Raw genomic sequence first — 13,722 nt, 5'->3', positions numbered from 1 at the left:
AATATACAGAATTTATGCTTACCTTTGCAGTAGCATGGATAACATATTGACTGAAAAAATTCAAATCTAACAGCAAAGGAATGAATATATAAATAAAGTAAAATGTGCTTTTCTCTGGAAAATACAACCGGTGTACAAAATAATAATATTAGAAAAAAAGTAACTGGGTATGGCATACACTACATAAAAGTAAATGTCATTCAAGCATATTACATAAAGTTTCTGAACTAATCATCAAGCCAGAGAGTTTGGGATAACACACATACTCAGCATATGAAAGGGAAAAAAGAATTGTTCAAAACACCCAGCAAGATGAAAGAAAAAAATAAAATTATTTTCTAGAATAACTCAAGATCTGAGGACTTTCTAATAATTATAATCAACTGGTTGAAACAGCTTTTAACGCTTTTGCAAGACTCAGAATGATCTCTTCCTGAAATAATGGGGGTAGAAGAGAATATGTGTCAAGGAGAAATGACAGAAGAGTCATCTATTATAACATCCGAACAAGGGTCACAAATAACAATCTGGTTTGGTAGCGTGAGTGTCCAGGCTCCATTTTGCTTCTTGCAGTTCATGGATGCTTACACACGGGTAGGCAGCCATAAAGTAATGGTTGGATGCAGTTACCATTTTACTACAGATATTGAGATATTGGAAGCTAACACAGATGAACTATCCATTTTTACTAGTTTGCAATGAGTGAAAAATATATACTCTCATCAATTTTAAGAGAAAAAGTCAAATTAGTGTCCAAATGCATTCATACTTGAATGCTCACCTAGTTCTTTCTATTCTACTTAATACCTGAGTCTTAAGCAAAAAGGAAAAAAAAAAGCACGAATAAAAGACTTATGGCCCTGGCTGGGCAGCTCAGCTGGTTAGAGTATCGTCCTGATACACCAAGGTTACAGGTTCAATTCAAGGTCAGGGCACACACAAGAATCAACCGACGAATGCATAAATAAGTGGAACAACAAATCGATGTTTGCCCCTCTCTCTCCCTCACTTCCTCTCTTTCTCTCTAAAAATACAATAAATAAAAATTAAAAAAGACGTGTATAGTTTTCCAATACCAGAAGTTTCTTACTATTTTTATTTATTCAATGTCTCTGAGCAGTTGGTAATGTGTAATAATATTATTTCCATTTCTCAAGTAGAAAACTAATTCCAGAGAAGCTGTGACGTTTTTCCAGGACCAAGACGACCCACCTCCCAGTGTGTCACTGTGATCGTCACTCTGAACACGGTCATTTCTTACACCCAATGAAAGGTATCTGCTCTATTACACATGGAATTCGTTGGCCCTTTTGAACACAGACTCACATGCTCCTGAGGCAGTTATGGGATGCTGCAATACTTCACAGTGATTATCTTATAACGACAGGTCAACATAAATCATTCTTTAGCCACATATGTACTTGCCACAGGTAAGTTTAACTTAAAGGTCACTTTAGAGCAACAAGGGCAAATATCCATAGGCTTCCTGGAGCCTGGACAGGTGAACAGAAAATAATGAAAGCAATTTTGGAGAAATTTCAGACACAGAGGAAACATCTGTATAATTTTTCAACGGTAGTAATGAAATGGGAGTGATGTGTGCTAAGGTATAGACTCTAATGAGTTAATTTAATGTCATGAAATGATCAGGAATTATTACATGCAATGTGGGAATATCAAAGAGAGAACATTATACTCACAAAGGAAATAAGACTTCAATAACATATATAGTACTAAGGCTACAGAAGAAAGGAATATATTTACACACACACATATAAATCTTATAATGAATATAATGTGGTCAGTTGGTTTACTTCAAAAGTATTTAAGGAATAAAATTAATGATAGGGGTATGGTGGAAAAATAATTTATTGAAGTGATTTTTGTCCCCAGATTCTATAGCCATATTCAAGTCAGGCTAACTAACTATTTTCTATTTCCTTGTCTGAAGATTTTTTTTAAGATAAAGAAGGACGCTGTAGATTGTAGGAGAGGAATCCTGGAAGATTCCCTGGTCTTGAAGAGACTGGAGGTTGGCATCCTGGGGACAGCAGACACTCATGCAAGGCTGCCTGGGAACAGCCCAGAAATGTGGCAAAACCTTTGAGGGGAGGGCTGCATATGGGTGCAGGGAGGCTGTGTAAGGGCAAATATAAGTTTTAAATAAATAAATAAATAAATAGAGGCTTAATTCTTCCTGTTGAAAGTATGGGAAGACACTCCTCCATCTCATTTTATTAGAGCATTTACTTTGGAAAAGTTCTTTGTCTGTTTGAAATGTACGTAAATATTTTTAAAAGATTCGCTAGCCTCTTGCAGCTTTAAGACCCAGAGATACCTTTCCCAAGGACATGCAGCCATCACTTTGAAATGCAAACATCCAGGAAAACAGCACCCTACTCTCAGTTTCTGCAGGAAGGGAGGAGGCTAACCTCTTCAGGTGTTTCCTCCAAGTGACAAAACTACCTCCTGTCACAAAGTAAGAGAAGTTCGTTTTACCTTTGGATAAAGCCAATTAGCTACCGCTGATGGTCACCCCATTTACCAGATGAAATTAGGATGAACTGTGGGTGGCACATGGTGCCATCAAGGCCTCCTACTTGAGGACTAGTTATTAGTTATCTTGAGGACTCAGGTTCTATCCGCCTGGCTATATAAAGGGGGAGATTTCTTTCTGTCCTAAAGATCTCATAGTGAATTGCCTATAATGCACATCGCGTTCTGGGTTAACGTTTACTCCAAAATACAACTGTTTTCTCCCTCATCTACCTTCTGTGGAGAGGTGTCTGGGTTGAGAGGAGACTGTTTTATTTTATTTCCCTAAAAACTGGACCAGAGTCACAGAACGTCTGCTTTATCAAAGACTGCCAAGCTCCAAGTGTGGGACGGAACAACCCCGTAGCCTCTGTGGTTGCTGATGTGGACTTGAAAGCTGGAGAAGCCTTTACAATACTTTGGCAGTGTATACATAAGGAACACCTCTGGGAGTCAGGGAGGCGTTAGGAGGATTAAACCTCACTGATTACTCAGCCTAAATTTCCTGCTGACCTCACAAAATGAAATCTCACAGGGCTGCGTTAATGAAAGTAAATTAAGATGATTCAAGTGCTTTTATGTACTCACCACATAGTTAATACTGCTAAATGTGAAAAACACAACACGGTTCAGCAGAATATTTACACGTGACCCAAATTTAAGGGAAAGAAAATCTTCACAGTGTGTATGGGTATCTGCCTGCAACTCGAAAGAATGCAGCTCATAGTCGGGGAGGTGATATTGTAGCTTGTACATTAAAAGTGGCCCAATGCTTTTCTTTCTTTTTGTTAACGAGAGGCCAATATAAAGAGTTAACATCGATAACCCCCTTGCTGCCCACCACAGCACGGGAAAAGCGCTCCTGGCAGTGAGGTGCTAACGCACCAGGACGAGTGCTTCCTCTCGTCTGTGTCCAATAGAAGAGAAGTTAGAAGATAAAAATACAAAGAAGCTCTCAAAAGGAATTTTGGATCTTCAGTCTCAAAATTATGCAAGTTAGAAAAGCAATCAGAATCATGTTTTTAATAAATAGCAGAATGCTGACTTTAGTAAGATGCTATATATGCATAAAACTTTGTATTCAAATCAAATAAGGGAATCTAAGTAATTAGACATACTTTTAATATTTTCAATTATTGAAAAGCAACTCTCTCATACGTAAAGGAGAAAAAAAGTGAATCTATCATTTGTAGTTTTTATAATGCTCTGTAACTGTAAGAGGACTATGCTAAATGCAGAGAGCTCTTTCTCATCCTTTTTAACTTGCAATGTCATAATTTATCAATAATTTTAGAGTAAAAACCAGAGATATGCATTATAGTGAGTATATTATAAAAATTAGGCTTCCTTTTAATTTGATGTTAAAATATAGATATCTTACTTCTTATAATATAAAGTTTATATATTTCGATGATTAGATATTGAGGGTTTTCATTTATTAAATGTTAACCATATGGTTAGTTTTAAAATTTACACACCAAGCTTCTTAGGATAATTTCTATTAATAAAAAGGACTTTCAGTTGAACTGTATACTCAAGAATCCATGATTTAATTAAAATAAACATACTTACACGTGCACATATATACATACATATAAGTTCTTTCAGCAGTTTGCATAATGTATTGTATCTTAGAAAACTATATTATACATTGATGTTATATATTGTTATATATTTCTATAATATGTAGCTTATTAATGATTATTATGTCAGATATTTTGCTAAATCACTGATATGTAATCATCTTATTGAATGTTCATAAACCAATGAAAAAATATATTATCTCCCACACACAAATACTCACATTTAGAGATATAGTGGATAAAATTTAAGATACAATGAAACTAATTCCTGTTGACTCAGGGCTGATCAGTAGTATTGATCACAAGATCGTACCAGAGCACTGGTTAGCAGCCGACAGCCTGTGGGCCAAATCCTGCCGCCACCTTTGTTTGAATGGCCCAGGAGCTGAGAATAACAATTTTTAAAGGTGACAGAAAAATCAACAGAACAACATGTTGTTGTATATTGTGTACAGTTTCAGTAACCACAGGTAAAGTTATATTGCACCACAGCCATACACACATTTACACAGGTCTGTGTGGTTGTGACAGAGGCCTACAGGCCCACAAAGCCTAAAATACTTATTATCTGGGCCTTTACAGAAAAAGTTGCCAACCTCTATTGAGTGGGAAAATTCTGAAAATTAAGTAGTTATCTAAAATGTAACTATAGAGAGGTTTTGAAACAGTAAATAATGCGGTTACGAATTCTTGGAAATGCTTTCTGTGTCATGTCACATCAGTGTGAACAGGACCTAGAGAAGCTGTCTTCAGTCCACTTCCAGTTATCTCGGGTTCTGACAACAATCCCTTGGTCAGATGGTTCTCATTCACCTGCCTTTTCCGATACCTCAGCCTACAATCAGAATTACAGATTCTGACGTGCAACTCCTCTCCCAACACCTGCAATGGCAGATCGTAATGACTACTGCTAGTAACCCAGCGAGGATCCCCGCAGCCTAAGCTAAGCGGTAAGGAGCTCGGTCGTGAGTACTGCCCATCTGCTCTGCGCAGGACTCGACGCAGAGACAGTCCGAGTGAGTTTCCAGACCGTAGGAGATGGTTGGATTTGGGGCTAAACCCAGACTCTGCTCATCATTTCTGCTTGCCTCAGTGGCCTTCTCAGCAATGTCACAGCAAATTACACTAAGTAGGAATAGAAAAAAAACTTGTAAAGTTCCTAGGCAAAAATATACTGTAATTATTTATTTACATCGTCATTAAGAATTACTCCTGCTAGCCACATTCTCTAGTTTTAAATATGTTTAAGCATGACATTTATATTTGTATCGCAATTGGAAATTAAATATTTGTTAAATAATATAATTTTAAGGCTTTCTGTGAATACAAACAAAAAAATCAGGTAGAAAAGAAAGCATCTTAATACATGCAATTGAAGATATGAATGATCTTCCAACTGCAGTGATAGAAACTTATTTGCATTTGTATATTACAAATTAAATGACCAAAACCATACAGTTGAATAAGGAATAGGTTATATATTTGCTATAGTCAACTATTTAAGTAGAAGAATTAACTACACAGTTTTAGCTTTCTGAGATAAAATTAAAAAGAAATAACCCTTGCAAAAAGCATTCAAAATCACAAAACATGCAGTAACTTTTAGAGAATACTACATTAGACTATATTATATTTTTTACTCAAATGTTTTCTAATGCATTAAACAAAAATTTAAGGGGTGAAAGATAGACTTACAAAGTACTGAAAAGTCTGTATAAAGACAATCTCAAATGTTTGTAACAAATATAATCACTCTGTAAATCCAACTTGTTTTCTGTTTTAATTGGCTTATATATGATGGCAAAAATACAATGCATTATGTATTTGGGTCATATATTTCTAAAAATAAGCTCCTTATTATAAAAGAGTGAACTGAAAGAACAAATGAAATCAGTCTCTAATAATACCATACTTTGTCAATAACATGGTATCTATTTTATGTGTGACTAAAAACACTCAGTGCCTGTAAGTATTTGACTTTCAGCCACACTGTGTGCCTATCAAAAAGACAAATTGAAGTAATTCATTCCAGTAAATAATAAAGAACTAAGAAATGTATTAATCTTACATTATACATTTATGAAATGTACACTACATTGCTTACAAATCCTAAATGAATGCTCCAGAACATTAAAATCTATCTGCTCCCATCCTTTATGAATGCACCACACCACTCACTATTGAGGCTGGTTCATATCTGGACTTGTTAAGCAGAATAGCTTTGGGGGAGCCTCCTTTGATTTTTCTTAACTCAAGTATCTTCCAGAGTCTTGTGTGAGTAAGAAAGGAACCAAATACCTCTCTCATACCATGTAATCTGAACTGAGTGGAAAAGACAAAGCCAGAGGTCACTGGTTCAAAGGACAACTCCAGAGAAAAACTAAGTACAGTTTTAATGGTTTTGTTTTAGAAAAGAGATATGCTAAAATGCAAAATTGCACTCTAGTCTCAAACACGGGAACTTCAAAAAGAATTGATCCAGGAAGAAAAAGTACAGAGAGGTGCCCTTCATTCATGCATTCAAAGTCCACAGAGTGCTGACTTGATTTGCAGCATTGTGATAAATGCTGAACAAAACAGCAAGAGAAATAAAATATGGTCCTTGCCATCCAAGTAATTAGAGCAAAACAAAGCAACTAAAGTATGTCTACAAATAAAATGTGAGATTTAACATTCTTTAAAAATTATTATAAAGAGTAGAGACTGTTTATAATCTGAGAATTTATCTTGGAAATAATTAATCATCTGATCTTATTTTAAATGCAACAATCTCTAAGGCAGGTACTCTGGATCTTCCATGACATCCTGTTAACATTTTAATGTAGAAAATCTCTAAACTTCTCTGGCCATACTTTTAATCTCCACCAATAAAGAATTTTGCCTGTAATACATATAATAATTTACAGTGTGGATATAATTCCATAAAATAATGCAACTGGAAATTACTTTGCAAAACATTTAAAAAGTGCTAAAATAATTAAAAGTAAACTATAGAAGTATTTTGGGGTATACTTACTAAATTATGCCAAGTCAAATTCTAAAGACCTCATTTTCTCTGTCACAACACCTCACCTCGCCAATGAGAAAGTTGCAGTTCAGTAATGAGTTTACATAATCCAAACAATGTTCTTTTCAAAATAATGTTCAGATGCATTGGAAAGCAATTACTTCAAATGTTCATTTGATGTCTGATATAGTAATATTTCATTAAATATTCCCATTATTAAAAACCACACTACATATTACATTATTTTGTGCCTGTTTATGTGTATTGGGGAAAAGAGTAAAATGATCAAAAAGTGTCTGCAGAAAGTACTTATTTATATGGCACTAACCACTAATTTGAAATTATCATGCTCAAAGAATAAAGTTATGACAACAAGGTCTCATCAAATAAAAAGGATAAAGAGGAATAAATTGCTTTAAAAACAATTCTGGAGTAAAAAGTATAAAAAACAAAATGAAAAATTCCTCAGAGGGGTTCAGTACATTTGAGCTGGCAGAATAAAAATAAAAATCAGTGAACATAAAGATGAGTAATGACTATGTAATCTCATGAAAAGAGAATAAGTGATGAAGAAAATAAACACAGCCTAAGGGAAATGTGGGCCACTAAAATATGTGTAATAGGAGTTGCCATAACGAGGAGCAAGAAAAAAAAGATGAAAAAAATATTCTAAGCGATAAGTGCTGAAAACTTCCCAAATTAGATGAAAAACATTGCATACACAAGAAACTCGATGAATCTAACAGGAACACATTGAGATCCACACACAGACATACAGCATCAGAATAAATGTTGAAAGCTACAGGCAAGTAGAAACTCTTGAAAGCAGCAATAGAAAATAAACTCATCACATACAAGAAAATCTTAATAAAACTAATAGCTGACATTGAAAACAATGGATGTCATAGGTTGAGGGATAATATATTCAAAGTGCTAAAAGAAGGGGGAAAAACCTGTCAAATAAGAATCTTATATACAGCAAAACTATCTTCCAAAAATGAGGGTGGAATAATGACATTCCAGAATAAACAAAGGCTGACAGAATTCATTTCCAGAAGACTCATCTTAAAGAAATATCAAATGAAGTCCTTAAGACTGAAAGTAACACTAGATAGTAGTATTAATTCAGATGTAAAAAACAAGTAACTTTGGTAAAGGTAATTATATAGGTAATTATAAAAGTGTAATTTCATATTTCGTCTCCTGTATTGTCTTAATGATGTAAAAACTGTATAAAATAAAATCAATAGTATTGTTAGGCCTATAACACATAGAAACAAATATATTTGCCAAAAAGCAGGATAAAAATGGTGAGTGGAGGCAATTTGTATCGGAGTAAGGAAATGACATCATATGGTAACTTGAATCCATAGGTAGAAATGAGGAAAACCAAAAATTGTTTATAAAAATATTAATATAACAGACCTTATAAATATATGCGTTCCTATTTCTTCTCATTTTCTTTAAAAAACAAAATTATACAAAATAATATTCATAACAATGCATTGGTGGATTGGTAGCATATACAGACTTAAAACATTTAACAAATATCCAAATCATAGGGGTACCAGAAGGAGAAGAGGAAGAACAAGAAATTGAAAACTCATTTCAAAAAATAATGAAGGAAAACTTCCCCAATCTGGCAAAGGAAATAGACATGTAATTCCAGGAAGCTCAGAGAGTCCCAAAGAAGTTGGACCAGAGGAGGAACACACAAAGACACATCATAATTACATTACCCAAGATTAAAGATAAGGAGAGAATCATAAGAGCAGCATGGGAAAAGACAGTTACCTACAAAGGAGTTTCCATAAGACTATCAGCTGATTTCTCAAAAGAAACCTTACAGTATTCAAAGTCATGAAAGGCAAGGACCTACATCCAAGATGACTCTATCCAGCAGAGCTATCATTTAGAATGGAAGGGCAGATAAAGTGCTTCTCAGATAAGGTCAAGTTAAAGGAGTTCATCATCACCAAGCCCTTATTAAATGGAATGTTAAAGGGACTTATCTAAGAAACAGAAGATCAAAACTATCAACAGTAAAATGACAACAAACTCATAACTATCAACAACTGAATCTAAAAACAAAAACAAACTAAGTAAAGAACTAGAACAGGAACAGAATCACAGAAATGGAGATCACATGTAGGGTTATCAGTGGGGAGGGGGAGGGGGGAAAATGGGGGAAAAGGTACAGGGAATAAGAAGCATAATTGGTAGGTACAAAATAAGGGGGATGTTAAGAATAGTATTGGAAATGAATAGTATAGGAGAAGCCAATGAACTTATATGTATGACCCATGGACATGAACTAAGGTTAGTGGATTAGTGGAGGGGGGTACAGGGGAGGATAAAGGGGAGAAAAAATGGGAAAACTGTAATAGCATAATCAATAAAATATACTAAAAATAAAAATAATAGCACAAGGATAGGAAAGGGTAAATAAAGCTCTACAGAGTTATCATTTATATGTCTCACTGGAATCAAGGTAGTATAAATGTAAAGTAGGTTCTGATAATTTAAGATGTGTACTGGAAACCCTAGAGCCACTAAGAAAAAATACTCAAAAGGACAGATAAAAAATCCCTGAAATAATTAAAATATGACTAGAAAATACTGGTTAATGTAAAAGGAAGCAGTAGAGGAGGAAGAGAGGAACAAAAAATGAGATATAAAAATCAAAATATAAAATAGGAGACATAAATACAATCATATCAAAAATAACATCAAATATAAATGGACTAAAAATCCAATCAACAGGCAAAGATGTCAGGCTGGATTTTTTTAAAAAGATCTAAGTGTCTACACGAGATAGACTTTAGATTCAAGATAAAAATAGGATGAAATCAAAAGGATGGAAAAGGATATACCATGTAAAGACAACTATAAGAGAACTGGGGTGGCTATACTAATATCAGACAACATAGTTTTGCCCGTGACCAACAATATATTCCTCACTAATGGCAGCAATAATGGGAGATCGATCTATTAATGAAATCTGTTGGATGACAGACTTCAGGGATATATTTAAGTTGGGTAGCAGAAGACAGAAAGCCTGGTTGTTCGTCTTTATGCGTGCTTGTTTGCATGCTACTAAAAGCTCACATCACTCAAGAAAACGTCTCATGCACACTGCAAGAACATCCTTTTAAAGTCTGGGCTAGAGCTTCTGTGTTAATTTAGGACGTATGGCTGAGTGGCAAACCGAAGCTGCATGTTCTCTCTGCATGTATAAAAAATAGTCTTTTCAATTGGCAATAAAAAAAATCTCTTATTTTGTGTACACCATAGGGATAGCCAGTCTTGACAGACAGATATTAGATTCCAAGTAAAACTAAATTTAACAGAGCTCCTGTTCTGATTGATTTAGATAGATTAATAAGTACTTACATAGTTCTAACATAAGGAAAATAAAGAACTCCTAGAGAAGAAAGAAACTGAACTTCTAATACTTTAAATATGCTTGCCTTTTAAGAAGGATCTATTCTCAAGAAGTTGCTGACTTAGAAGCATTTTTTATGGAAGAACCTAAATCCACACAATCACAGGGAATCCTTGGAAATATCATACTTTGGCTTAAAATCAGCTCTGGGAAAAGCACAGGGAGATGCCATTTTATTTCACATGAAACTTGATGGCTATGGGAAAATGCAGAGACACTGACAACAACGTGGAGAAATCAGAACCCTCAAACTTTGCTGTGCAGCTGCTTGGGAAAACACTTCAACAGTTCGTCAAAATGTTAGCTATAGAGTTACTATATGATCCTTAAAACCCACTCCTTTGTATATAAAGAAGAGGCACTCACAGAAAAACAGAGTTTGACAATGGTTTCATCTTCTGCATTGTGAAGGCTTCCTTGTACCAGAAGAGGCTATTTTTTCTACACTCTGCCACAACTCCCTTAGTGCTACTCTGCATCCATAGTTAACATTGGTTTGTGAAATTGTAACTTCCAGAAACAGATTTTTCAAGTGTATTAACAATGATTTGGGGGTGGAGGCAAAAGCAGGACTATACGCTTCCTAATAATTATTGAATACTAGCAAACACTTCCAGAATACTTCTGGAACACTTCCAGTAATATTAAATGCAAGAGATTAAAACCCCATGTTGTTAAAAACCAGTGTAGTAAATTCCTCAAACAGATTTGGAATAAAAATTTACAACTTTCTGAATTACCTAATATAAAAGTTTTTACAACTTGACATTTTACTCCCCACTGTGATAAGCACAAGAGAACGAGCAGACATCCTGAGGAAGCTAAACTATTAAATAGCTTACAGAAGGTTCTCCTCTGGACCCATCCTAACATTTCCTTATTGATATTTTTATCTATATTTATGAACTTTCCCACTTAGGTCTATATTGTATTCCTGGGAAGACTCTCAATAGAACATTTTTGAGAAAAAACCCATTGTCAAAGCATCTAGAATTAAAAGAACACAAGAGTGGGTCCAGGCAAACATTTACAGTTGCTTTTCTCAAAAGAACAGAGGTTGGAAATTATGATAGCGTGCTTCATCACGCCCTGGACTAACTAGGGGTAACTCTGAGAGGACTTTTCATAGTAACAATAAATATTTAATGCAATCATGCAAATCATTTTTATAAATGGTTATGAGTCTACTGACTTGCTTGTCTTTATCTAACACTAGCAAGAGATAAAAATAGTCATTATTTTGGTATTTAAGAGCAAAGTCTGTAAGAATGAAATTCTTTATGCTGTTAGGAATCGATCATACCATAAATAACACCTTATGATAAGGCCAGTTACAAACTCAACACTGTCTCATTTCACCCAACCTTTATCTTCTATGAGCTTTTTGTACAAAAACATACTGGCTTCATCAACATGTCGGTAAGCATAATTTCTAAGTAGAAATGCCAATTAAAATCCATGAGGAACCAGTTTGAAAAAATCATGAGTTATTAGTTACTACGTTGATATAAAAAAAAGTGTATTTTTACACATATTTAAAGGCAGGTATGTGCAGCTTTCACATTTTTGAAAGTGTAAAAATTTAGGTAGGGCTCTATTGTTCAGAATACAGTTGACATTTATTACAAGTAATCTTAACTTATAAAACCTGGCACTTTTTTGTGAAAATACACATTAACTAGAAATGTAGCAAGTTCATTTTTAGTTGCTGTAGTCACAAATCAATCACCCCCAAAATACTGACGATAATCAGTAAAGATTGAGTTTGGAAATTCCATTCAGCTAGTTTACAAACAGCAAAGTGTTAATGTTATCAAAGGAGTTATCTAAATTCAACACTCTGCCACCAAATAGAGAGTAAAACAGAGACACGAGCAATTTAAACTGGCTGTGGAGAATTCTGCAGTGTCCCTATATATTTAGGCATAGGAGAGGTCTTTCTGTGAAGTAAATAATCATCAATTTACCTGTGAGAGTATCCATAAAATAATCTTCTATTATATAATAGAAGATTGTATAATATACAATAAATAATCTTGTTATAAAATAATCTTCTATTATAAACTATTACATACATCAAATGCAAAGTGACTCTTTATGACAGCAAGTACTTTCTTTATGAGCAAGTACACAATCTTTCAAGATATTCTACGATCTGAATTAAGAAAAGGCTGGTTTTAAAATAAAATATTGCCAGGATGCAAAATATGTGATCAACAACCATTCTTTTGGACTTAGAGGAATATTTATGTCATGCTGAGATCTTCATATCATATACACTAGTATTTTAGTCACATTTATTCACCAATTTAAGACTAAGAATGCATTAGTAGCATTTTGATTAAAAAGGAGATTGCTTTTAGAAAAGTTTCATTCACCCTTATTCTCTTCCCTTTCCCCTCATACCAGCACATACACACACACCTGTAAATGATCATTTCTCTTACAAAAACTTGCTTCAGTTTCCTTGGATGAGAAAGGCAATTCATTGAACCCCAATAGGCTAAAATGTTTTTAATGAAATCATGACATATGACAAAGTACTTAAAAATACATGGTCGATATACACATTCTAATCCAGAAAAGAAAATAATTGAAAGCGATTGTATTTTGAGGTCTTTCCACCCTGTTCTTAGCCTGAGAACCACAAAGTCCACCTGATTCTCATTGCCCTGCTCATAATCAGCATAAACAACCTACCATTATGGGAAGTGCTGTGGAAGGGACAATAGTCTAGTTTGTCCAATGGGAGCAGCTGAAGTCTTAACACCAGCGTTATTATTTACCTAAACTTACTCTGTAAAGGAATTGAAAATTATCTACTTTTAAAGTAGACTCATCCAAAGTATAACATTCATCAAACCAAAGGTGTAACATTCTAGTTATATTTTTCTAATACACTATATTTTATACTAAAACAATAGTCCCCCAAATGACCTCACATACCACTAATGGTAAAGGTAAACCAATTTACTGAAAATCAATGACCCTGTATAATCTAAACCTGATTTCTTTTTCATAGAAAAAAATGAATATATACTAGCATCAAGTTTAAAAACGCACTTAAAGTTTAATTGAATGTCATGCATGGTACTTACGCACTGCAGGGCATCATTTAAACCCTAAAACAGTTGAACAAAGGCAGCTAAGTT

At 34.3% G+C, this 13,722-nt stretch overlaps 1 protein-coding gene across 18 annotated transcripts in view; it reads right to left on the bottom strand.

The window, feature by feature from the left end:
- The window catches only part of RIMS1 (regulating synaptic membrane exocytosis 1), a 412,581-nt gene that overhangs the window by 206,299 nt on the left and 192,560 nt on the right, over positions 1-13,722 (bottom strand). The gene's annotated exons all lie outside the window — the stretch shown is intronic.

This window comes from Desmodus rotundus, chromosome 11 (assembly GCF_022682495.2).
Source record: "Desmodus rotundus isolate HL8 chromosome 11, HLdesRot8A.1, whole genome shotgun sequence".
Taxonomy (NCBI): Eukaryota; Metazoa; Chordata; class Mammalia; order Chiroptera; family Phyllostomidae; genus Desmodus; species Desmodus rotundus.
This window is presented reverse-complemented; position numbering and strand designations above follow the sequence as displayed.